This window comes from Rhipicephalus microplus, chromosome 6 (genome assembly GCF_043290135.1).
Source record: "Rhipicephalus microplus isolate Deutch F79 chromosome 6, USDA_Rmic, whole genome shotgun sequence".
NCBI classification, from domain to species: domain Eukaryota; kingdom Metazoa; phylum Arthropoda; class Arachnida; order Ixodida; family Ixodidae; genus Rhipicephalus; species Rhipicephalus microplus.
The window spans coordinates 120,091,696-120,117,013 of NC_134705.1; the positions used below are offsets into that span (position 1 = coordinate 120,091,696).

At 46.3% G+C, this 25,318-nt stretch overlaps 1 long non-coding RNA gene across 1 annotated transcript; it reads right to left on the reverse strand.

Annotated features, from left to right (window-relative positions):
• Positions 1-314: 314 nt before the first annotated feature.
• On the reverse strand, positions 315-14,284 carry LOC142764910 (uncharacterized). The gene is made up of 3 exons (XR_012883956.1): positions 14,233-14,284; positions 9,133-9,201; positions 315-394 (listed from the first exon to the last, which is right to left on the reverse strand). It is a non-coding gene; the product is annotated as an uncharacterized LOC142764910 (long non-coding RNA).
• Positions 14,285-25,318: the final 11,034 nt, after the last annotated feature.

A 25,318-nucleotide genomic window follows, 5' to 3' on the forward strand; every position in this document is an offset into this window, starting at 1 on the left:
AGCAATCATTATTGTTGCCAGTTGTGACAGTAGCCCAATCGACTACAGAGCGCCAACGGGTGTGGCAGCGCAGAAGGTATAACCCACTTTTTTTGTTGTATTGAAGCTCAGGTGACGCCTGTACTGTTTTCCGACCAGCACTTATAAAAGACGACGGGAACATGGGACGATGCAGGGAAAACTATAGCATGTAACTGGCAAGAATGTGTTTTATTAGGGTCGTTTTTAGGATATTCAGTCGAGGTAAGAGATGCGGAGTTATTTATAGTTACGTTCATGTATACATCAACAACACTTACGATAGGGAAGTATAGCGTAATCCGGTAATATGATATCATAAGATATTTGAGATGTATGAACCTACCGCCTCCTTGCTTATCCGTCGTACTCGTGTCTGTGAAAACGAAAAAAAAAAGCGTTGTTAGTACCAGCTCACTGCGACTACCTTTTGCTGCATACAATGTTATACGATCCAGGCGCCGTCTGCTTAGATAATAGTTTTGGTTTCGCATTTAAATTTTGTTTATTTAATTTTGAAAAACCCTAAAAGTCTCTCAAACACGAAGAGTTAAGCAGTCGACGTCGTAGTAAATAAAAAAACGAACAGCGAGTGAGGAATCAATCACGAGACAGAACGTTGCTAAACATGTCAAAGCAAAACATATGCCCCACATTAATTTTGCTGCTATACAATGGTTAACATCAACATATGCTTTCACTGTCCCTAGCTCCAACCATACGGTCTTGATAACAGTTCACGAAAACTAAAAATTGTATTCGCTCATATTACCCAGCTCATAAACTACTCCCCAAATATTCATTGTAATTATGCACTCCTATTTTTTGAGTCAACTCCAAAGCAAAAGCATCACCAAACATTTCCGATTAACCGGATTTAATTTTAAATTGTATTGAGTAGTGGCAATCTTTTATTTCATTTTCCCGCACAATGTGCTTACGCGTATAGCTCTGTACATAGAGAAAGATTGACAACTCTGAAAAAAAACTTCATTGTGATTTAGCTATATCGCCCAACGTGAGTGTGTCTGTTTGCTTCTGCTGATTTTTTTTCTCAACGCAGTGTAGTAGATCATTGCAGTAGTTTTCTGTTAGCGCCTTTCAAGAGTCCATTTCTTTGTTAAATAAAAGCTTACTGAAAAACCAATCGCCAATGGCGCCAAGAAATGTATCGGGGACGTTATATAGTACTCTAAATGTATTGCAGTATTAAATGTGTACATGTCAAGAAATTAAACTGGATGAAAATCAACTTTGCACCTACAGGTATCCAACGTGCAACTTTCTGATAATGCAGTCGGGTTGACAGGCAGGCTAGTTGGTACAAATTCATAATGGATTAATTAGAAGCACAAACCAACGGGACACAAGAGAAGAGACAAACAAGCGCAGACTGAAACTCAATTTATTCAGAGAAGAAATTATACACCAGAAAGATGAGAAAGGGAAACAACTGGGGAGATGGTTCCACCATGATCAGGTGTCGTCCAGAAACAATATTTCACAATCTATCAGTTATATAGACGGTGAACTGACACAACAATCAATATCTTTTTAATTAAAAAGGCTTCCGCAATCTCTCTAGTTTTCATGTCATGATGGCTGTATAAGACAGATGTGCGCGAAAATTCAAGTACGCAGAGACACTTTTTGCAATTGGCGGACAAATGTAAACCCGGGCTGATTTCACCGCCTTGTAGAGTTCTCGCAAGCGAATATTCAAGCAGCGCCCAGTCTGCCCAATGTATAAGCTGCCGCTAGACAGTGGAATACAATAAACGACATTAGATCGACAATTGATGAAGGAATCGACATGCTTGACACCCCAACCTTTCTTCTCAATTCAGCTGTAACGAAATCATGTTTCCACAAAATGGCGCGTGTATTTTCTAATCAAATAACTAGCTTGCGACAGGCAGGCTTTCCGTCCAATGTCCTCATTTTCGCCGCTCAGAAGGTACTGCGTATGAACAAAGGGAAGGGATGCCCTTTAAAGGAGGCAGATAAACGACGTAAGTTTGCGGTAGTCCCATATGTGCACGAGTTTTCGCATAAGATAAAAAATGTGCAAAAAAAATCAACCCCGACGTTGTGTTTTCCGCACGTGGAAAACTGCAGCAAATGTGCTCTAGAATTGAATTACAAAGCAGAATGAAGGCAGGTCTTGTGAAGAAAAGTTGTAGTGTCAAGCATGTCAATTATTTCACGAATTGTCGATCTAATGTCGTTTATTGTATTCCACTGTCTTGCGGCAGTTATACATAGCACAAGTAATCATGTACATGTAATCATGAGCTAGTGCTTTTTTTTGGCGTGAAGGTTAGTGTGGAATAATCTCTTTTGTCAGTTGGCGTTACGTGGCACGCGGTCTTTTCTACAAGGTGGGAGCTTAGCATCAAGCTCTAAAAGATTACAGTATCGATTCCTACCTGTGGACGGTCGCATTTTCGTCCGCTTCTGTTTCTTCACATTTATTTCAAGATCACCATTATACACTTCAAAGACTAATAACGTCCCGATAGCTTCCTTGGCTTGGATTTCTATTCGTTTCATTAGACTTTCACAGCACAGCCGTTTCAGTTGAATCAACAGTGAGGCTCACATGTAATGATAAATAAGTGATATCCAGTCATTGCGTGCATGGTGAGAACTCAAGATATTTTTGCCACCGGATTTCGACTTTGACAGTGTAGAGTGCAGAAAACCTTTATATTATGTCACATTCACCAAATGTGCCAACTTGGCGTGCCCCATTACATGGATGGGCAGTCAATAATTCCCAATGAAGACATCTGCTTAAGCACAATACGGTGTAAGTTGAGCACAGTTTCTCTTTTTGTGCAACTGTCGCCTAATGCCATGAGTACAACGAATGAATAACAATAGCAAATCTCTATAACCCTTTGCGACACAGCACCTTTCTTTAGGGGTGTGACTTAATTTTGCCGTTTCTGTGTGCTGTTTCCAAGGGATAGACCACGAACAAATCTAATGGTCAATAAAGCGTTGTGGTCACCCATACTTCATTTATATCACTTACGATTGACTTATGGGGGATATATCAATATCAATTATGGGTGACTTATGGGTGACTTAAGTTATGTGTGAGTAATGGCTTCAATTAAGACCGTACCACGTCCAATGAGTTCTACGAGGTGGAGTGCTTCGGTAGAAATTTGCAAACACTTTTTAACCTTTTCAGAAATGCTCACTCTCAGCTGATATTTGTCGCATGTAATTGGAGCGCGTCCTTGAATTCGATTAAATGAAGAAATACGTCACAAATGAGTTTGAATTAACGAGATAATTATGTACATTTCCATTATATTTATTAACTTTAAAATTTCTGGCAATGTTTTCGAACAGTCCAACTCACATAAAACTTTTTCTCTAGAACTTTAGTATCAAATTTCGTATATTCGGCACATTCTTGGGGTACAATGATGTCTGTCGCAAAAGGATATGGTCATTTCTTGTCCAGTTTGTGAATACTGTGTATTAGCGTTGTTATTACATAAACAGTACCACACACTGACATATCGACGTACGCTGCGGTACAATCCAGGCCAGAAAAATCGACGTCGCACGCGGTCGTATGTGCGGGAAACGCCGAGGTGTCCCGCTGTTGGTGCGTCGTGAAGTTGTTGAAGTATGGCAGGCCGTAGATGACGAGGGATGACAAGCAGAAGCTCAGGGCCTTCAGTGGTGACGTTGCGGCGGTAGAGGATGCCGTCATGCAGCACGAACATACGGGATTCAGCGTCATGGCTGTCAGACTGGATGGCGTCGATGATAGTGCGCAATGACTCATCCCGTCGTTGTTCGATGCGCATATCGCTGACGTCTGTAAACGTCATTACTCTGCTCTCCAGGTCAGGCGCAACGGGATCAGGAGGATCTACCGGATATCGAGAAAGACAGTCTGCGTCCTTGTGCAAACGGCCAGACTTGTAGCTGACGCTAAACGAAAATTCCTGAAGCCTCAGAGCCCAGCGAGCCAGACGTCCAGTCGGGTCCTTCAGAGAAGTCAGCCAACAGAGGGCGTGGTGGTCCGTAACGACAGTGAAAATGCGACCATATAAATATGGCCGAAACTTGGCGACGGCCCAAACTAAAGCTAGACACTCTCTCTCGGTGATGGAATAATTCATCTCCTGGGGAGAAAGCAGGCGACTGGCGTAAGCTATCACGCACTGTCTACCGTGGTGCCGCTGAGCGAGAACTGCGCCGATACCGTGGCCACTGGCGTCGGTGCGAACCTCTGTGGCAGCAGAAGGATTAAAGTGGGCAAGTATGGGGGGCGTAGTTAGGTAGCCGATGAGAGCGGCGAACGCTTGAGCCTGCTCAGGGCCCCATGAGAATGTGGTATCCTTCTTCAGCAAATCTGTCAGTGGCCGGGCAACGTCAGCGAAGTTTTTCACAAAACGGCGAAAGTAGGAACATAAGCCGACGAAGCTACGGACGTCGGATGTAGAACGGGGCACTGGAAAGCTACGGACGACGCGGATCTTTTCGGGATCTGGTTGGACACCATCGGCGTTTACAATATGGCCCAGAATGGCAATCTGACGGTGACCAAATTGACACTTCTTGGAATTGAGTTGTAGCCCAGCTGTTCTGAAGACTGCGAGAATTGCAGCGAGACGGGTCAGGTGGCTATCGAAAGTAGATGAAAAGACTATCACATCGTCTAGGTAACAAAGACAAGTAGACCACTTGTAACCACGCAGGAGAGAGTCCATCATTCGTTCGAATGTGGCAGGGGCGTTACATAGTCCAAAAGGCATGACCTTAAACTGGTATAAACTATCTGGTGTAATGAAGGCCGTCTTCTCGCGGTCCATTTCATCGACAGAAATCTGCCAGTAGCCGGACCGGAGATCTATAGACGAGAAGTATGTAGCCCCGTGTAGGCAGTCCAACGCGTCATCGATGCGTGGTAGCGGGTACACGTCTTTTCGTGTGATCTTGTTTAGGTGGCGATAGTCAACGCAGAAGCGCCAGGTACCATCTTTTTTCTTCACAAGGACGACAGGGGAGGCCCAAGGACTACTTGATGGTTCTATGACACCTTTGTTGAGCATTTTGTCCACTTCTGCTTGGATAACTCTACGCTCAGTGGGGGAGACACGATAGGGGCGTCGGCGAATAGGACTGGCGTCACCAGTATTTATACGGTGCTGAACAGTGGATGTTTGCCCTAGAGGTCTGTCGTCGAAAGAAAAAATGTCGGTATATGACGCGAGAAGGCGATGGATGTCATTGGCTTGCGCAGGGTTGAGGTCGGGTGCAATCATCTTCGAGAAACGATCTGGCCGAGAACAGGTGCTGTTCGCTACTGGAGACTGAAGTAAATCAATCTCGGTGGTGAGCGCTGCTATTTCGAATTCGTCAGCATTAGATACGCTGGCCAAGAACATGCCACGAGGAAGCACTTGAGGGCACAAGCTGAAATTGAGAAGTGGAAGCGAGGTACAATTGTCAGTAACAGTCACAAGCGTATGGGGAATGGCAATGTTGCGGCTCAAGAGGACGTCGGCGAGAGGAAGGAGGACATATTGACCATCGGGAACTTGGGGCTGTGCGGTCAAAACGACGAAGGTGGCTGCCTGAGCTGACAGCCGCACATCCTGAAGAGAGCACAGGCGCGGCGGGGCAGTGGGGGGGTCAGCGACTATCTGAGGCAACTCTAGCTGAAGAACGCCTGTAGCACAATCGATCAGAGCAGAATGATTCGACAAGAAGTCCAGGCCTAGGATAATGTCATAAGGGCAGTGGTCAATCACGGCTAAAATGACAGAAGTAGTGTGGTCCTTTATACGTAAGCGGGCAGTGCACAGACCGAGAACCATCGGCGTGCCGCCATCGGCCACACGGAGCATTTGTGCAGCCGCTGGTGTCAGAACTTTCTTTAAACGTGTGCGTAGGCTTGAACTCATGACCGAAATGCTTGCGCCGGTGTCGACAAGTGCTTGTACAGGTTCGCCGTCTACTTTAACGTCTATTACACTTCGTCTGGTGGGAACGGAAAGAGGATTTGCTGCGGAAGTCGTCAATGCAGCACCACCTCCGGGGGCTGCATTTCTCAGTTTTCCGAGACAACGCGGCCGGAAGCCACGGGGGACGAGAAGCGCCGTGGCTGCGGCGAACGGGACGATGGGCGACGTGTTTGCGGCGATCGAGACTGGTGCCCACGTGGTGAAGGCGAGCGGCTGTACCAAGTGTTCCGAGAATGGTCAATGGCATTGGGCTCTTCGGCAGGTGGAAAGGTGCGGGCGGTATCGTCGAAACGGGTCATATTGGTCGTTGCGCGATGTGCCGAGGACCATGTGTTGCGGCAGTAACGGGCAATATGTCCAACGCGGTGGCAGTTGAAACATATAGGGCGGTCATCTGCAGTTCGCCACTCAGCCGGGTTGCGAGTACGTGGAGAAGACCGTCGGTCGGAGAAGGGCATCACGAAAGGGCGTTCGCTGACTCTAGGCGCGGTGACATGGCACACGGAATGCACTCCGATGTTTTCAAGCTCCCGGCGCACGATGGCTTGAACAAGAGGAACAGTAACAGGAGTGGCATCGGTACTGCGCGAATAGAACGCCGAGGGCGCCATAGCTTCCAGTTCACGACGAACAATGCGTGTAAGGTCTCCCGGCGGCGATGCACGTTGTGGTGTTGACTGGTCCTCGCAAGTAGATGTTGCAGCGGTGTTTGGGAGTCGAGCGAATGTTTGTAGAATGCGGCGACTTTTCACTTGCTCGAACTGACGACACTCTTTGATGATCGCGTCTACGGTGGAACAGCCCTTGCACATCAGGAGATTGAACGCGTCGTCGGCAATCCCTTTCAGAACATGTCCCACCTTGTCACCTTCTGTCATGTCGCTTTCGGCCTTTCGGCAGAGGGCCAGCACGTCTTGAATGTAAGCGAGGTATGACTCCGTAGGGGATTGGGCACGGCAGGCCAATTCCTTTTTGGCGGCGATCTTCCGACTGGCGGTTTTGCCAAACACCTCCCGCATCTTTGCTTTGCATTGGTCCCAGCTTGTGAGTTCTTCTTCATTGTTCTCATACCACACCTTGGCCGTGCCTCTCAAATAGAACAGCACATTAGCCAACTGAAGTGTGGGATCCCATCTGTTCGGCACACTCACTCGTTCAAACATGGCCAGCCAATCGTCAACGTCGACGCCATCGGTTCCGCAGAATGTACCGGGATCCTTGAGAGGCGTGAAAACGTACGGTTGCGACGCCATGTTCGTCGGAGACGCTGACGTTGACGCGGAGGGCTGAGCATTGGCCATGGCTGGAAGGGCGATGCGACGTCCGCTGCGGAGCTCCGTTGCCTGATGGTTACCCAGCACCTCCACCAATATGTTACGAGGTTGGTTGCTTCTGAGCGAGATGTATTTGCAGAGTAAAAACTACAGGCAAGAGACACAATGGCTGATTGGCCCAGTCGCGCGCCTGTCAGTCGCACCTCTTCCTTTTCTTCCTCTCCGTAGCAATATAATGGCGCAGTTTGTAGCAAATCGAATGTATATTTCTCCATTTTTATCTGACTTCAGCCGTATGATGCGCTAGTTTTATGCAATGTGCATCTTAAACGTCCACATATCTGACAAACGTGGCTGACTGTAATATTCAAATAGATACTATTCCACTAATTTCAGTTTAAAATATGAGTGAGATAAGTCTGTGTATTTTTTGTCCCTGTCTACGTATCACGCTCGAATGTGAAACAAAAATGAATCGTCAACTCGCCCAATCAAACATATTCACATACCTGCCACCAAGTTAAATTTTCTGTTTTCAGTTACTACGACAACGTAGTTTAATCGTGATCTTTGAAGGGTGATCAAACTGCGCGGCATATTTTGCGACGCGAATCCAAGCACCCCAGTTGATTGATTGATTTATTGATATGTGGGGTTTACCCTCCCCGAACCCCCATATGACTGAGAGACGCCGTAGAGGAGGACTCCGGAAATTTTGACCACCTGGGGTTCTTTGAAGTGCACCCAAAGCTGAGCACTCGGGCCTATGGCATTTTCGCCTCCATTGAAAATGCAGCCGCCGCAGCTGGGATTCGATCCCGCGACCTTTGGGTCACCATCCGAGTACCTTAGCCACTAGACCACCACGGTGGGGGGGGGGGGGGCACACCAGTGCTCAGCTGAATTGGTAGAACATTTCAGTGAATACACGTGAAGGATAAGCCTACAGCTTACTATAGCCATAGGAATGGAAGTATTTCCTTATAGCTCGAATTCATTTGAACATTGTGTATTCAATAAGAAAAAAACGTCTGCCAGTTGAAAAACATGTCTTTATTTTGCTGTCGTACTGAATGATATGCAATTTTACGACTGTGAGAGTAAATTGTTAAAGCCTTAAAAAGTTTCATTTTGATAAACAACTTAACCCATAAAACTCGGCGTCAAATGTGCAAAAACAATGCTGCTGTGGTTTTTTATGTATTTCACTTGCAATTTCGACTGTACTTGGCACACCCGCCCTGGCAACTGTGATTAAAGGCTGTTCACGCTTGAGTTCGCATCCAGATGAAGTTTGAGTTCAGTTTTTGCCACTTTCCACTGCGCGTCGACCACTTAGTACGCAACCCAGTCAGTTACGCCCCCTGTGTGTGCATCTGGGAGCTGTAGTGGGACGCGGACATGGACGCTCATCTGTCGACAGGCCCCAGCTAGAGCAGCTCCACCTTTAGCCTGATGACCTTTTTTACCACATTTGTACTGCATCCTAAGCTGGTGTACTGGAGTCGGCGTAAACCTTCTACTTCAGATTTACTGCGCTTTCGTGTGATCATGAACTTTAGCTAAGTGATCTGCCTAACTTACCTATGTGCAATGAATAATTCTTCCTTGTAGGCCCAATAAACACTTCAGATTGCTACTGCAGCTACGGCTGAAGTATGGGCGCAGCCTTCGTGGGTCACAAAATGTCTTTTTTTTTTAAACAGCATATTCTGCTATTTTTTTATTTTCCTGCAACATCACCTAAACCAAAACCATGATGTCGGTGACATTGTGAGATTTTATGTTCGATTCCTCACGTGGCAGTGTTGTAAGAACAAGACAATGTGCGCCCGACATACCTGACATGCCTGACATCTCAGATGGTTCTACCGAAGACATGGAGGACATTTCCGACTGGTCAGCCATTCCTGGAAAAAAGAGCAAGATATCGTGACATGGTTACATAGACTAGACTGAGATTTGTCTCGGACCTTCACCCAAAGGCGCAACCGTTGAAAAGTGAGTGGTATGGCGACTCACGAGACGATCTCCACAGCCAAATTCGTTTGCTGCCTCGGCCATGCATTCCTCATCATTGTATAGCAGTTAGTGAAACAGTGAAGGCAAAAGAACACTTTTTTTCTCTATTGCTTTATTATTATTTGGGCATACCTCGCAATAAGTCTGTAAGTTATCTATTACAGACATTTCTTGAGTGACAGTTGAATGCGGGACTTGTTTACGACGGCGCTTTGCTACGACAACCGATCGCTCTTCGTACATTATGTTCGGTATGATGGCCATTCACGTTACTGTGACTCAGAGTTTAGAAAGAGGTGATAATTTTCACATGTGACGGAGACACTGCCCAAAGGCAAACGCGTGGTGACGTAGGTAGTACTGATTTCTTTAAGAGTGTTATTGTGACGTAACACGAGTGGTATACTTTCATGCTACATCGCAAACAGACAAATAGTCGGCAACACACACAAGTACTAACCCACAACTGCGTTTATAGGCGAAATGAGACAACTATCTTCGATAGCAAGCCGAACCTATTTGTTGTGCTTACACACTTGGAGGGGTATCTTGCCTACTCCTCTTTTCGCTTGATATCGATTTCTCTAGTTGATTGAGTGACTCGATGAGCGATCTAGCTGTGATTACCTCGATGAGTAATTCTTTTATTATTCACCTTCACTGGGGTCTAGTTTCATTATAAATTACTAATTTTTATGCGGGTTACGGACAAAAGCATTCAGGAAAGTTGAAAATATAATCACATCTTTGTTGTGGTTGTGAAATGCAGTAAAAATATCAAATAACGCATCGCGAGATCTGTGACACTCCGCGAAATTCATAACAATGAAAAAACTGCTTACTGTAAAAGTCAAAAAAGTTTGACGTTTCGGGTGATTATTTCAGTGCATGCTGTCGGATAACCAATTACAAACCTGCATAGCGTTACAGACCTTTACCTACACGTTCGGCACGCCTCCTTTAAAAAGAGTTTTTGATGTCCTACATGTGCGCACTATCTCTGCCTGTATAATATTTCTTGTAGTTTTGTTATTTCGTATTTTATCTTGTTTTTTCCATTACACCTGAAGAAGTCGGACAGGTCACTAATGTCGTTCTTCCAAAATATTCTTCCGTAGAATTACTTAAAATCAGACACTTCAAAACAACCCCAAAGTCCAATGAAATGAGTAGGCTATAAAGGAGCCACACTGTGTAAAGCTAGTATGGATGCCAGTCAACATACAGAAACTTTCTGCTATCCAAAAGTTTCGTTTCATAAATTTGTTTCGCCACCTTTGAAAGTGCTGCTCTGAAAGCTGACAAACGCTAAAACGACGTCGCCACTCGAAGACATAGACGGCCCCACACAAATTTAATGACCAGGATGATCTGAAGACAGACGCACAAACTTCAACCCCATTCGCAACAACGGGTTGGAGAACGGAGCAGCGGCGTCTGGCTCAAGGACGAACCGTCGAGAGAAGGACCACGACCGACGACTGTTGGAGACGCGCATAAAAAGGCAAGAGCTCTTTAACACGTTTTAGGCATGAATAAAGAGGTCCTATCGAAGAAGCGGAAGACGCTTCGAGCAAATGTGACGACGCTTACGAGCGAAATTGATACGAAGATAGAAGAAGACGCCCATCGAGCGCAACTTATGACGCTTCTGAACCAGATGAAGAGCGTGTCACAAACGCTAAGACAAGTTAACGAACAGATAGAACCGTTCATTGAAGAAGACGACGCGGAGGCAGAATTTGAAAGAGTTTTGCATTATGAGATGAAAATCGTCGCTGCAACGACGAAAATAGAGGAGCGATTACGCGAGTTAGAACAAGCGACGCCACTGACAACGAGAATAGTCACAGAACAGGCAAGTTCAGTGCAAGGTACTAACCAAATCTCGGAGACGCAAGAGCTTGTTAAGTTGCCACGTCTTGAGATGATCAAGTTTGATGGGAAAAAAACAGCATGGCCAAGGTTTTGGCATCAGTTCGAGACATCGGTGCATAACAGAGCGAACATGCCGAAGAATCAAAAATTTAATTACCTTCTGGCGTGTCTGAGCGGGAAGGCTGCGTCCCTCATAGAAGGTTTGCAGTTTTCTGATCAAAATTACGAGCATGCAGTCACTCTTTTGAAAGAAACCTTCGGACGAAAAGATGATTTAAAAGAGACCTAGATAAAAGAGCTTGCAAATTTGGAAGCAGTGAAGAGTCCTAAAGGTGTAGATGGGATTAAGAAACTCTTCCAAATGTTGCAAGTGAACACACGAGCATTGCAGTCATTAGGAGTGGAAATGGGTAGTTACGCCACAGTGATAGCTCCTGTTGTAAAATCTGCGCTACCGGTGGATATGAGGATTGAGAAAAAGATGAAGGAGTTAAAAAAACGTGACAACAGACCAGCAACTACGGAACCGGACTCAGCGTCAAGAGACAGCACGAGCAGTTTGAAAGAAATTATGGAGTTTTTAAACATATATATACGCAGCAGAGAAGAAACTCGAGAAGAAAAATACGACGTTACCCAGTCACCGCACAGTATGAGGCGTACTAGAACATCTGCGCTTTAAAGCACCTCGATGAAAAAATGCATCTTCTGTGAGATGACTGGACACTACACGGAAGATTGCAGAAGAAGCATTAGTATGCAACAGAAGAAAGAAGCCTTGCAACGGGAACGAAGGTGCTTCAGGTGCACCAGACCTCACCACACCGCGAAGATATGCCGCGCTAACGTACGCTGCAAAACATGCAAGGGAAGGCACGCAACATCCATGTGTCGACCACGTACGCCTGCAGGAAAGTCAGCACAGCAGCAAACCGGTGATGTTGAGCAAGTGCGTAAAAGTGCGCAACCTGACTGGTTAGACACCAGCAAGTCCTGCAACATGCACGCACAGCAGTCTGATGAACACAAGTCCATACTACTGCAGACAGCCTTTTTGTGGACGGAGGGAGAAGACAGCGGGTGCTACGCACGGATTCTGCTGGACAACGGGAGCCAGAGGACATTCATCCTCAAAAGATTGGCAAGAATACTAGCGTGCAAGGTAAAAAGATCTGAAAGGATTACTGTAGGGTCATTTGGAGGAGGAGAGATGAAACTATACATGAAAGTCGTCGAGGTCAGCGTGAGGCAGGATCCCATCTCGGAGCCAGTCACGATTGAGGCACTGGAGATAGAAGTTATATCCTGTGACGTGCTACCATCGCCACCGTTGACAATAACGAAAGAGCAAGATCAATGGGAGTTCGTTTGGCTGATGACAACGAGAAGACGGACAAAGAAATAAAAAATATGGAAACTTCTATATTAATTGGAGCAGAATATTGATGGACTGTAGTCACTGGTCGCATTCGCGAGATTCATCCAAAAGTAATGGCAATAGAAACAATATTGGGATGGACGGTCCAATGTCCTGTTAGACTTCATTGTGTGCCGATGAAATCATCGACGGTTATGGTACTCAAGGTCAGTGCCAAGTCGGACACGACTGCGGACGAACTGCAGAGATTCTGGGACTTGGAAAACATGGGCATCAAGGAGAAATTAGCAACAAAGTTGAGCGATGAACATGTGCTAGACTACGTCCGACAAACAATGGAGTTCAAGGCAGGAAGATACCAAGTGCGGCTACCATGGAAGGAAAACGTGACATTGGACGACAACACCACCATTGCAGAGAAGAGGCTCATCCAGGTGACCAAAAAATTATGCAAGGATAAAGATGAATTCCTAGCCTATGACAAAGCTATTCGAGAGTACTTTGAGCAAGAAATAGCAGAAAACGTCGAAGAAGATGCTGGATCCGATATACAGAACAAATTTGTATACTACATGCCGCATCAAGCAGTAATTAAGAAGGACCGAACAACGACAAAGTACGGATCGTCTTTGACGCATCGTCAAGCCAGAACCCAGGTGAATCCTTAAATGACAACTTGGAAAAGGGGCCAAACCTAAACCCCGACATCACAAGCTTGCTGATGAACTTTCGACATCACAAGATCGCTATGTCAGCCGACGTGGAAAAAGCATTCTTGCAGATCAAGATACATGAAAATGACCGAGACGCACTGTGATTCATGTGGTGGGAAAGAATACCCAGCGAAGATATGCCAACCCCGAAGATAAAAACATGGAGGATGACAAGGGTTACTTTCAGAACTACACCAAGTAGCTTCCTTCTAGCGGCCACAATTCATCGACATTTGGATAAATTCGAAGAAAAATATCCTGCTCGCGGCACCATGTTTCAGAAGGACCAGAGAGACCGCAGGATCGATACGTCTTCGGTTTATTGTTGACAGAACAGGAAAAAAAATATGCAGAGCGTGACCCTGGCTACTTCTTCTTCCTCGACTCCGAGCTCCATCTTCAATCTGTTTTCTACACTCTACAATTAGGCATTCTTCGACAACACCGAAAATTATTTGCAATAAAACTCTTCCTTAAGGCATTCAACCGACAACCCGCAAAAGAGGCTGCGCTCGTCAGCTCCACTGTACAGTTATCTTCTAAAAGTGACATGTGAATGGGAATTAAACCGAAGCCCTTCAGCTTCACAGCCGCTAGCCTGAGCTGCAAATCTACCGGAGCCTTCTAATCTACCCTGGCAGACAAAGACTAATGAGGTGAGCACTGCACGAGATAATGAATCGAAGAGAAAATTAAACGGCTTGGAACCAAGACAACTCGTCGAGAGAAATGTGGGTGCTCAAATGCTAGCATATTTATAAAGTATTTGGTATTAAGGAATCCCATAGCTGGTTCATTGGCGTGTAATCTTCAGGGGAAAAAACTGTGCCTTTACCCTCGTGCCACTGCTTCAGTGCTTCATCCACGTAAAAGGAAATAGCAAACAGATTCAGACTGCGCACTAAGTTTTCCGAGTCGTCCTTAAGGAATGCGTACTGGTTCTGACTTACTGTTATCGAATCTCTTCAAAACCGGAAACGATGGAACGGGAGAGCTTGCTTTCCGGCTGCTTCGAACGAACGTGCACCGATTTGTTTGTTTGTTTGTATCCTCTAATTCATGGCTCGTACCCACTCGGGGGGATTGGCCAAGAGAACATATACCATAGTCTCATATGGAAGATAACTGCCTTATTGTTTACAACGAAAAAAAAGAGGGGTTGGGGGAGTTGTATAGTGAAGACAGTATGTTAAAAAAAAGAAAGAAACCAAAGATTTAGATAGTGAGAAAAAATAATCAACAACAAAGTAGACACTAATAGCTACAACTTGATTTTGGTGCCGACCAGACAGCTGGTTTCGCCAAACCCGAATTATTTGGTATGTCACGGATTTATCCAGAATTGAAAATTACTTCTCGACTCGTTTTTCTTTTTTTTAATATCTGTTAACGTGGGCTTTATGTTGAAAAACGTTCGTTGGGTTTCTTCTTCTTCTAATCAGCACGGGAACCCCCAACATGGAAATGCCTGACATTGGCGTGGCGTTAAAAGTTAGGGTAATAATTTTCTTCAGAAGAGAGCTGTAAAAATTAAGGGACAAGCGTGAGAGAAGAATAGTTTGCGAAGAGCGCGCATATACTGAGAACCGCCCAAGACAAGTTAGGTGTTCTGCTATGGATAAAGAGCGAGAAGGAGATGTGATGCGGAAATGCAGGGAGGTTAACCGTAAAACAAATATCTGGTTGGCTACCCTGCGCTGGGGAAGGGGAGGCAGAGAAGTAGAGAAAAGAGAAATGATAGAAGGGAGGATGGACATAGAAACACAGATAAACACACGGGAGTCCCGGCTACGGCTGGTATATAAGTTCGTGATTAAGAAAAGGCGGAGCGAAAGTTCAAAAAACACTGACGCGGAAAACGCTAAGAAAACCGCAACACAAAAAACAAAAAACATCAAGTTTTCCAATTACATTCCAAGGTTTTATTTACAGGAAGGCGATAGCGGAACGCTGATACACCAATTCTGGGCATTATGCGCCGAGGTGTGTAGTAATGATTCTTTGCGATAGGTTTGTCTGAACTGTGGAGCCCACCCGTATCCATTCCTACGCGCAGCTATACATCATCGGCCGTCCGGACGAGTGTTGACCACGTGTTCTTCTATAGTATGCCATTCAGGCACCTTCTGACCCTCAAAAAATCACTCTTCAGTAGTGGTCGAAACTCCGCTGAGAATTTATTGCAGCAGCCAATTTTAAATCAATTGTTAAAAACTGTACAGCTTGCCCGAGATATATTGAAAAGTTTTCTGATGAGTATATCACAGAAAACGTTGTTGAGGAAAAAAAAATGACAGTGTAGCGCAAACATTCAGAATACCATTGCATGTATGAGCAGTAATTACCAAGAGTGTTAAGTGTCGGAAACTTTTTTACGAATGTAACCGGAAAGAGTGAGTGCCAATACAAAGACCTTCAGTGCGTTGGCGGCCACCTTTCGTATCAGTATTAGCTGTCTTCACAGCAGTGATTTCTTGAATCTGTTCGTTCTTATTAGCTAAAACGACGAACTCACCTTGTAACCTTTCTTACGGCAACAATTCATAGCTTACTCCTTCCTGCAGCAGCCAAAGCAACGTATATAAGTGCAACCTCGGAGTGTGCTGTCGCGTTCACTGCTGCAACTAAACACACCAAGACAGCCTAATTAGTGCTGAAACGCCCATTCTGTTATAAGACACTCTGTTCTGCAGGACTTCAGAAATCGGAAACACAATCGGCTTAATAGTGTGCACCAAAGTCAAAGCATGCCTCCAGTATTTTCGCCTCTATAAAAGGAAGGGGGAGGGGGATACCTAAGCTTTGGCCTTCATCCAGGGGGCGGAAAGTCTCTAATTATACCTCCAATGTATTCACTCTCGGCAGCGACAGCGCCGCTTTTACCACTGATGGTTGCCGGGCATTCTACTAGAAATAACTCAGGAACAAATAATGTCTTTCATGACATTCCTGATAACATCCTGAAATAGAGAAAAAGGACGAAAAATCGAGAGCAGGAGGGATGCCGCGGAAACCCTCCTTTCCCACTTCGCATGCAAGCGGAATGCTCTCGTGCCTTCTTTTAGGTCTGCTCACTGCTCGGGCGATGCGGACATTTTTAAAATTTTCCAAATCGTTATTTTTTAATTTTTTTTCGTATTTTCTGAAGAGGTCTAACTTCAGCTAACTGATTTTTCAGTAAAACAAAACTCAATCAGCCAAAATAAAGTGAACTTTTCCATTGCACGTTTTCTATAAAAAACAGATATACGCGTAGAGCTAAAGTGTCAATCTATAAAAGCAGTTAAACTTACATGCGGACAAAATGAGTAAACTTTGAGCCCAAAATATCCAAATTGAAGCAAAAATTACCAACAATTGCGACTAGGGCACGTCGTATTTGATTCAAATACGTTTGTTATGGCAGTGCCCATAGTTTTTTTTTACGGAACTTCAGTACCAAACAAGGCTGAAGTTCAGAGGCACGGAAAGGCTTGAAGCGATCAGAAGCTTTTCGAGGAAGAACGTCGCTGGAAACTGTGTTTCGGCAAGATTACTTGTCTTCGTCCGGGTAACAGCGTTGCCTTGACGAAGAAAAGCTCGCTTGTCAAAACTTTGGCTCCACGACATTCTTTGTAATAATCTTTAGAAGGAAATAGTCCATCACGTGTACTTGAGTGACACTATTAGAATTCATCATCATCATCATCAGCCTGACTACTTCCACTGCAGGACAAAGGCCTCTCCCATGTTCCGCCAGTTAACCCGGTCCTGTGCTTGCTGCTGCCAATTTATACCCGCAAACTTCTTAATCTCATCTGCCCACCTAACCTTCTGTCTCCCCCTAACCCGCTTCCCTTCTCTGGGAATCCAGTCAGTTACCCTTAATGACCAGCGGTTATCTTGTCTACGCGCTACATGCCCTGCCCATGTCCATTTCTTCTTCTTGATTTCAGCTATGATATTGTTACGAATAAATATAGCACCTGGTACTATATAAACTCTTTATTCAGGGCGAACTTGTGCCCGTAAACTTGAAGCTAAAAATGGTCAGCCAAAATGTCTGCGCCCCTGACTCTAACTTCGTCGGTCTCCTCTTCTGCCCCTCGAGTCTCGTGCCAGTCCCATGGCGTAGCATCGTGGCGCGTGCAGGACGGCGTTCCATGGCGCGGCTTTCTTGCTACTTGCTTGACGGCTTTTACGAACGCGAATTGTGGTACGCGTCTTCTGCGATGGTCGAGCTGTGGCATTAGTCCCCCTCCTAGCACGCATCGCCCCGATGCGTAGAGCCGGCTGACAGTTTCTAAACAATAGGACTTCTCCTTGTGTAAGACGACGTTGTTCAGTTCCTGTCGTAGTACGGTTTCATACGTACTACATGTACAACTTCCGGGAGATTCCTGCGTCGTGTTGTGCATACTTGACCTTCAGGGATCACTTCGTAGTTTAATGGGCCTAGCTGACGAAGAACCCTGTAAGCGCCAAAATAGCGCCGCATAAGCTTTTCTGATAGGCCACGTGCACGTACAGGCGTCCAGACCCACACTTGGTCTCCAGGGGAGTACTGAACAGCCCTTCGTCTTAGATTGTAACGGTGCGCGTCGACGTTCTGCTGTTGAATGATGCGGTTCCGTGCTAGTTGTCGCGCCTCTTCTGCCCTTTCTACATATTCGCTTATATCAGGGTCCTCTTCATTCGTGCTGTTGACAGGCAGCATCGCGTCTAATGTCGTTATTACTGTCCGACCATAAACAAGTTGAAATGGCGTGAAGTGGGTTGGCTCTTGTACTGCGGTATTGTATGCAAATGTAGCATACGGTAATATGGTGTCCCAAGTCCGATGCTCGACGTCCACATACATCGCGATCATGTCAGCAAGCGTCCTGTTCAGCCTTTCAGTTAACCCGTTAGTTTGCGGATGGTATGCGGTAGTTCTTCTGTGGTCGGTGTGCGTTAGTTTCATAACAGACTGTACTAGCCTGGCAGTGAACGCAGTTCCTTTGTCAGTTATAAGAACTCTAGGTGCGCCATGTCGCAGCACTATCTGGGTCACAAAAAACTGAGCCACTTCATTTGCCGTTCCTTTTGTGAGAGATGACGTCTCGGCATACCGGGTCATGTAGTCGATTGCTACAACTATCCAGCGCTTCCCAAACGATGACATAGGAAATGGTCCTAGCAAATCCATTCCGACCTGCTCAAACGGGACTTTCGGTGGCTCTATCGGTTTCAAAAGACCTGCTGGTTTTAAGGGTGGTACTTTGCGTCTTTGGCATTCTCGACATGATCTTACGTAATGCTGTACTGAATCCATCAATTTTGGCCAGTAATATCTGCGGCGGATTTTTACCAAAGTCCTACTAATGCCCAAGTGACCTGCCGATGGGTCATCATGATACGCTTCTAAAATTTCCGCTCGCAGTGATGATGGTATCAGCAGTAGGAACGTTTCACCGGTGTGTTGAAAGTTTCTCTTGTAGAGGACGTTGTTGCGGAGGACGTAGGAACGTAGTCCACGGATGAAAACTCGCGGTACTTCGACTTGCTGCCCCTCTAAGTATTGAATGAGCAGAAGTAATTCTGGGTCCATTCGTTGATCATGAGCCATCTCCGACACATTCACAGCTCCAAGAAATGCGGAGTCTTGTTCATGCTCAGGAGACGAGTTCTGGATTGGTGCTCGTGACAAGCAGTCCGCGTCATTGTACTTGTGGCCAGACTTGTAGACTACGGTGATGTCATATTCTTGTAGACGTAGGCTCCATCTAGCAAGTCTTCCGGAAGGATCCTTGAGGTTCGCAAGCCAGCACAATGAATGATGGTCACTGATGGCTCGGAATGGTCTACCGTATAAATATGGACGGAACTTACTGATAGCCCATATCACTGCGAGACATTCCTTTTCCGTAGCTGAATAATTATACTCAGCTTTCGACAGAGTGCGGCTTGCATAAGCAATAACTCTTTCTTCCCCGTTCTGCCATTGAACAAGAATAGCACCGAGGCCAACGTTGCTGGCGTCCGTATGAATGTCTGTTTTGGCATCTTCGTCAAAATGAGCAAGTATGGGAGGTGACTGCAAACGCCGTCGTAACTCAGAGAAGGCGTCTTCTTGCTCTTGGTGCCAGATGAATGGCACACCTTCCTTCGTAAGCCGTGTCAGTGGTTCCGCAATCTTGGAGAAATTTTCAACAAAGCGCCTATAGTAGGCACAAAGCCCCAGGAAACGTCGCATAGCTTTCTTGTCTCTTGGCCTTGGGAAATTTTCAACCGCAGTGATCTTATCCGGATCTGGGCGGACACCGTGAGAACTGACAATGTGCCCGAGGAACCGGAGCTCCCGGAACCTGAAGTGGCACTTTTCGGGTTTGATCGTAAGTGCAGCCATACGAATAGCGTCCAGTACCGTTCTCAATCTCTGTACATGCTGCTCGAACGTAGTGGAAAAAATTACTACATCATCCAGATAGACAAGACATGACTGCCATTTGAGGCCGGAGAGCACAGTGTCCATCATCCTCTGGAAGGTAGCGGGAGCAGAACACAAACCAAATGGGAGTACTTTGAACTCGTAGAGTCCGTCGGGTGTCACAAACGCCGTCTTTTCCCGATCTCGTTCGTCAACTTCTATTTGCCAGTACCCGCTCTTTAGATCCGACGATGAAAAAAAGTGAGCATTGCGCAGTTTATCCAACGTATCGTCGACTCGTGGGAGTGGGTACACGTCTCGCTTCGTGACGAGGTTGAGTTTTCTGTAATCAACACAGAACCGGATGGTGTTGTCCTTCTTCTTCACCAATACTACCGGCGATGCCCATGGGCTTTTGGAGGGCTGTATGACATCGTCGTCGAGCATCTCCTGTACTTGCTTCTTTATCGCCTCCCTTTCTTTTGGAGCTACTCGGTATGGATGCTGACATACTGGTCTAACATGCCCTTCGATTACAATGCGGTGCTTTGCTACAGGCGTACGTCCGACTTTCGAAGAAGAAGAAAAACACTCTGCGAATTCCTTGATCAACTCCACAATCTGGTCTTTCTGCAGAGATGAAAGCTCTCGGTCAATATCTATTTTCTCGAGGACACTTTCCACTGTTGAGGGCGTTGTAGGTACTTTTTCTATGGTGCAAACGTCTGAGACTTGTACGTAGTCATGAAGTGATGCTATGGCTGCTCCCTTCGCCACATGCTGTACCTCGTTGGTAAAGTTAGTCAATAGCACATCAGTATATCCGTTCCGCAGGTTCACTAGACCTCTCGCCACGCGTATTCCCTTTGTGAGCAGCAGTTCGACATTTCCATCAGCTAGTCCGGCATATTCACGAAAAATGTCGCTTTTCACAGAAACTGTCACGCTGCTACGTGGCGGCACTGTCACACCTTCATCCACAATACGAAGGGACGAAACAATTGGTTGCTCCGCATGACACACGGCAACAGTGTTCTCTGTAGAGAAAGAAACTTGGGATTTCTGCAAGTCGATGATGGCACTGTTTGCTTGCAGAAAGTCCATGCCCAGAATTGCCTCACGGGAACATTCAGGAAGAACAATAAAACTGCAGGCGTACACATGGCCTCTTATTCCCACTCTCGCTGTGCACAATCCTACGGGGCTGACTAAGTGCCCGCCGGCGGTGCGTATCTGCGGTCCGGTCCAATGAGTGAGCACTTTCTTCAGCTTCTTTGCGAGCATGCTACTTATTACTGAGTAATCTGCACCTGTGTCTATTAACGCTATGGTTTCTACGTCGTCTATTCTGACTTGTAGTTCGGATGTCACGTCACCATTACTGTGCTTGTCCGTCGTTGTGTCAGTGTCGTCGTCTGATCCGGTTAGCGATGGAGGGTTTTCAGTTTTTCGAAAATCAGCGGGCCTGCCTCCACAGGTCGCCGGTTCTAGTTTTCCCGTCGCGGGCTTGGTGAACGACGCCTCGGGAAAGTAGATGATGGGTGTGGACTCGGCGACCTATTGCGCATTGGTGCAATCGACCGCGATTCATGTCGCTGAGTGTTTGGATAGGCATAGCGCGAAGACAAATATTCTTCGATTTCGTAAGGGCGCTCACCGTTACGACGGCAGGGCGCATTCACTGGGAAGCCACGTAGCCCGACCCGACGGTAGTGGCATGTCCGATAAAGATGACCTGCCTCCCCACAGTGGTAGCAGAGGGGCCGCCGGTCTGCCGTGCGCCATACATCACTTTTGCGGGGTCTTGCTTCTGGCATCGGCGCTGGAGTACTGCGAGAAAAGGTCGGTGGCATAACGGGAGCTTGTGCAAAGCTCGGGCGTCTCATGTCTTGCCGTACGACTTGCGCGTATGACAGCTGTGGCTGAAGTTCCGGTTGCGTGTAGTGTGGCACCTGAGGCTGCGGTTGAATAATTGCTTGCCGCACTTCTTCACGCACAACGTCCGCGATTGAGGGCATCGCTGAAGGACTTTGAGGAAGTTGCAGTTTCTGGAGCTCCTCCTTAACAATAGCCCTCACCATTTCCCGGAGGACGTCAACGTTGGTGGGGAAGGTTGTTGACTCCACCCTGACTGAAGAGACGCTGAAGTCTCTGTTGTACAGTCGCGCACGTTGTTGTAGCATCCTTTCCATGGTCGTTGCCTCGGACCGGAACTCCGCCACAGTTCGCGGTGGATTACGCACCAGGCCTGCAAAAATTTCTTCCTTTACTCCGCGCATTAGGTGCCGCAACTTCTTCTCCTCGGCCATGTTTTGGTCGGCTCGGCGGAAGAGCCGTGACATGTCTTCTATGTACATGGCCACGCTCTCGTTATTCCGCTGGTTCCTCGCCTGAAGAGCAGCCTCTGCCTTCTCTTTGCGGTCCGTGTTCGGATAGGTTGCGATTAGCTCTCGTCGGAAGTCGTCCCATGACAGCATGCACGCTTCGTGGTTCTCAAACCACGTACGTGCCGAATCTTGCAGGGCGACGTAAACGTAACGAAGCTTTCGGGCTTCGTCCCAACCATTCAAACGTGCAACGCGCTCGAAGCCTTCAAGCCAGTCCTCGGCGTCTTCAAAGGTCTCACCGTGGAAGACCTCTGGTGTACGTGGCGAATCCACGATGAGGTGAGGTGGAGATGGCATCGACTGGGTGGCCATCGTAGTGACGCTTGTGCTTGAGGTCTCGACAAGTCTTGATGAGTCAATTAGGGGGCCAAACTCGGGCTGCTCCCCACGTAGTCGGCGACTCGTGCGTTGGTGCACAGGTGTCAATTCTGCTGGCTCCAATCTTCTGGGATCTGGGCTTCTCCTTGCCTGTGGTGGGCTTGGAATCATACCCAGCACGTCCACCAGATTGTTACGAATAAATATAGCACCTGGTACTATATAAACTCTTTATTCAGGGCGAACTTGTGCCCGTAAACTTGAAGCTAAAAATGGTCAGCCAAAATGTCTGCACCCCTGACTCTAACTTCGTCGGTCTCCTCTTCTGCCCCTCGAGTCTCGTGCCAGTCCCATGGCGTAGCATCGTGGCGCGTGCAGGACGGCGTTCCATGGCGCGGCTTTCTTGCTACTTGCTTGACGGCTTTTACGAACGCGAATTGTGGTACGCGTCTTCTGCGATGGTCGAGCTGTGGCAATATCCTTAACCCCCGTTTGTTCCCTAATCCACTCTGCTCTCTTCTTGTCTCTTAAGGTTACACCTACCGTTTTTCTTTCCAATGCTCGCTGCGTCGTCCTCAATTTAAGCTGAACCCTCTTTGTAAGTCTCCAGGTTTCTGCTCCGTAGCTAAGTACCGGCAAGATACAGCTGTTATATGCCTTCCTCTTGAGGGATAGTGGCAATCTACCTTTCATAATTTGAGAGTGCTTGCCGAATGTTCTCCACCCCATTCTTATTCTTCTAGTTACTTCAATCTCATGGTTCGGCTCTGCGTATACCTGCCCTAAGTAGACATAGTCTTTTACAACTTCAAGTGCACTATTACCTATCTCGAAGCGCTGCTCCTTGCCGAAGTTATTGTACATTACTTTCGTTTTCTGCAGATTAATTTTAAGACCCACCTTTCTGCTCTCCTTGTCTAACTCCGTAATAATGAGTTGCAATTCGTCCCCCGAGTTACTCAGCAATGCAATGTCATCGGCGAAGCGCAGCTTACTAAGGTATTCTCCATTGACTCTTATCCCTAACTGTTCCCATTCTAGGCTTCTGAAAACCTCCTGTAAGCACGCGGTAAATAGCATTGGGGAAATTGTGTTCCCCTGCCTTACACCCTTCTTGATTGGTATTCTGTTGCTTTCTTTATGAAGCACTATGGAAACTTGGGATAGGAAAAAAGTCGGATGTATGCACTAAGGGACCAAAAAGCCAACATAACTACCAATATGGATAGGATAGTTAAAATAGCGGAGGAGTTTTACAGAGATCTGTACAGTAGCCGAGACAACCACGACCTTAATACTATAAGAACTAGCAGTAACCCAGATTACACCCCACCAGTAATGATAGAAGAAGTCAGAAAAGCTTTGGAGAGCATGCAAAGGGGCAAAGCTGCTGGTGAGGATCAGGTAATATCAGATCAGCTGAAAGATGGAGGACAGATTGTGTTAGAAAAACTAACCACCCTGTTTACGAGGTGTCTCCTGACGGGAAGAGTACCAGAGTCTTGGAAGAACGCTTACATCATCTTAATACATAAGAAAGGAGATGACAAGGACTTGAAGAATTACAGGCCGATCAGCTTGCTCTCTGTAGTATACAAGCTATTTACAAAGGTTATTGCTAACAGTGTAAAGAAAACATTAGAATTCAATCAACCAAAGGAACAAGCAGGATTTCGAACAGGCTACTCAACAATTGACCACATTCATACTATCAATCAGCTAATAGAGAAATGCTCAGAATATAACCAATCACTATACATAGCCTTCATAGATTACGAGAAGGCGTTTGATTCAGCAGAAATATCAGCCGTCATGGAAACACTGCGGAATCAGGGCGTAGATGATGTATATATAAACATTCTGGAAGAAATCTACAGGGGATAAACTGCTACCATAGTGCTTCATAAAGAAAGCAACAGAATACTATTAGAATGAAAGAGTAACAAATTTCCAATCCGCTGCTACAAGAATTTTATGGCAAGGAAGCAACCTATAATTACTTGACATCATTTTAACTACTCGCCAAAGTAAAAATAAACTAAAATCATGTAGCCGAGTCAACTCGGCTACATGATTTCATCAATTTAATCATTTCAGTAAACGTATTTTCCTGACAGTAGTTTGTTTGCTCTCTTTACCACTTATTCAAGCGACACTGCCTTTCTGTCAGTCCAGGCTGGCATACAGAGAACTGAATTTAATCATATGTACACGTGCAAAACGAATACCTGCTCAAATAATTGGTAGAAACTATTTTTGCTCACCCGTTGCCTTTAGGAAACGCTGAAGCACCTTCACGTAACTTGAAATCCTCGGGTTAGCACACCGCCGAGTCACGGGAAACATGCGTTGCTCGACTAAGCCATCTTTGACGACTGTCTGGTCGACTCGTTCGGCGTATAGCTCACTGCGGCTTCCGTTCTTTGCCCGCCACAACTTGACGTTTTTATCTTACTTGTAGCTGACGCACCAACTGAGCGATATAACTGAGCGTGATCCAACTTTTCATATCGCTGAGCGAGAGGCGAGAAGGAGTGGAGGCAAGCGCTACGAACGCAAGTCGATCTCTTCCCGCGCTTCGCCTTGTTTAAAATTTACAAAATAAGGAATAAAAAAAGGCATATTAACAAAATAGAAGTGCCTTACAGCGGTATCATTTTTTTTATTGTAAAAACTTGTGAGAGCCAATAAATGCGAACATTCACATCAACTTCACTCCGTTCAACCAGATCTTAGAATGCGTTGCAACCGCTAGGAGCGTGCATGTTCCTTGAAACCGAAACTAGCGATGAGTTTTCAGGGCTTGGCTAGCCTGGCCGAGCTGCTGGTGTGTCCGTCCGCGTGGCTGTTCCTGTGTCAGTTCAGCACGGGGAATGCAGATGTGCAGGTCGCGCATGCCGTGTTCACTTCCTCTCACCTTATTCGCACTCTGCGAAACTCGTA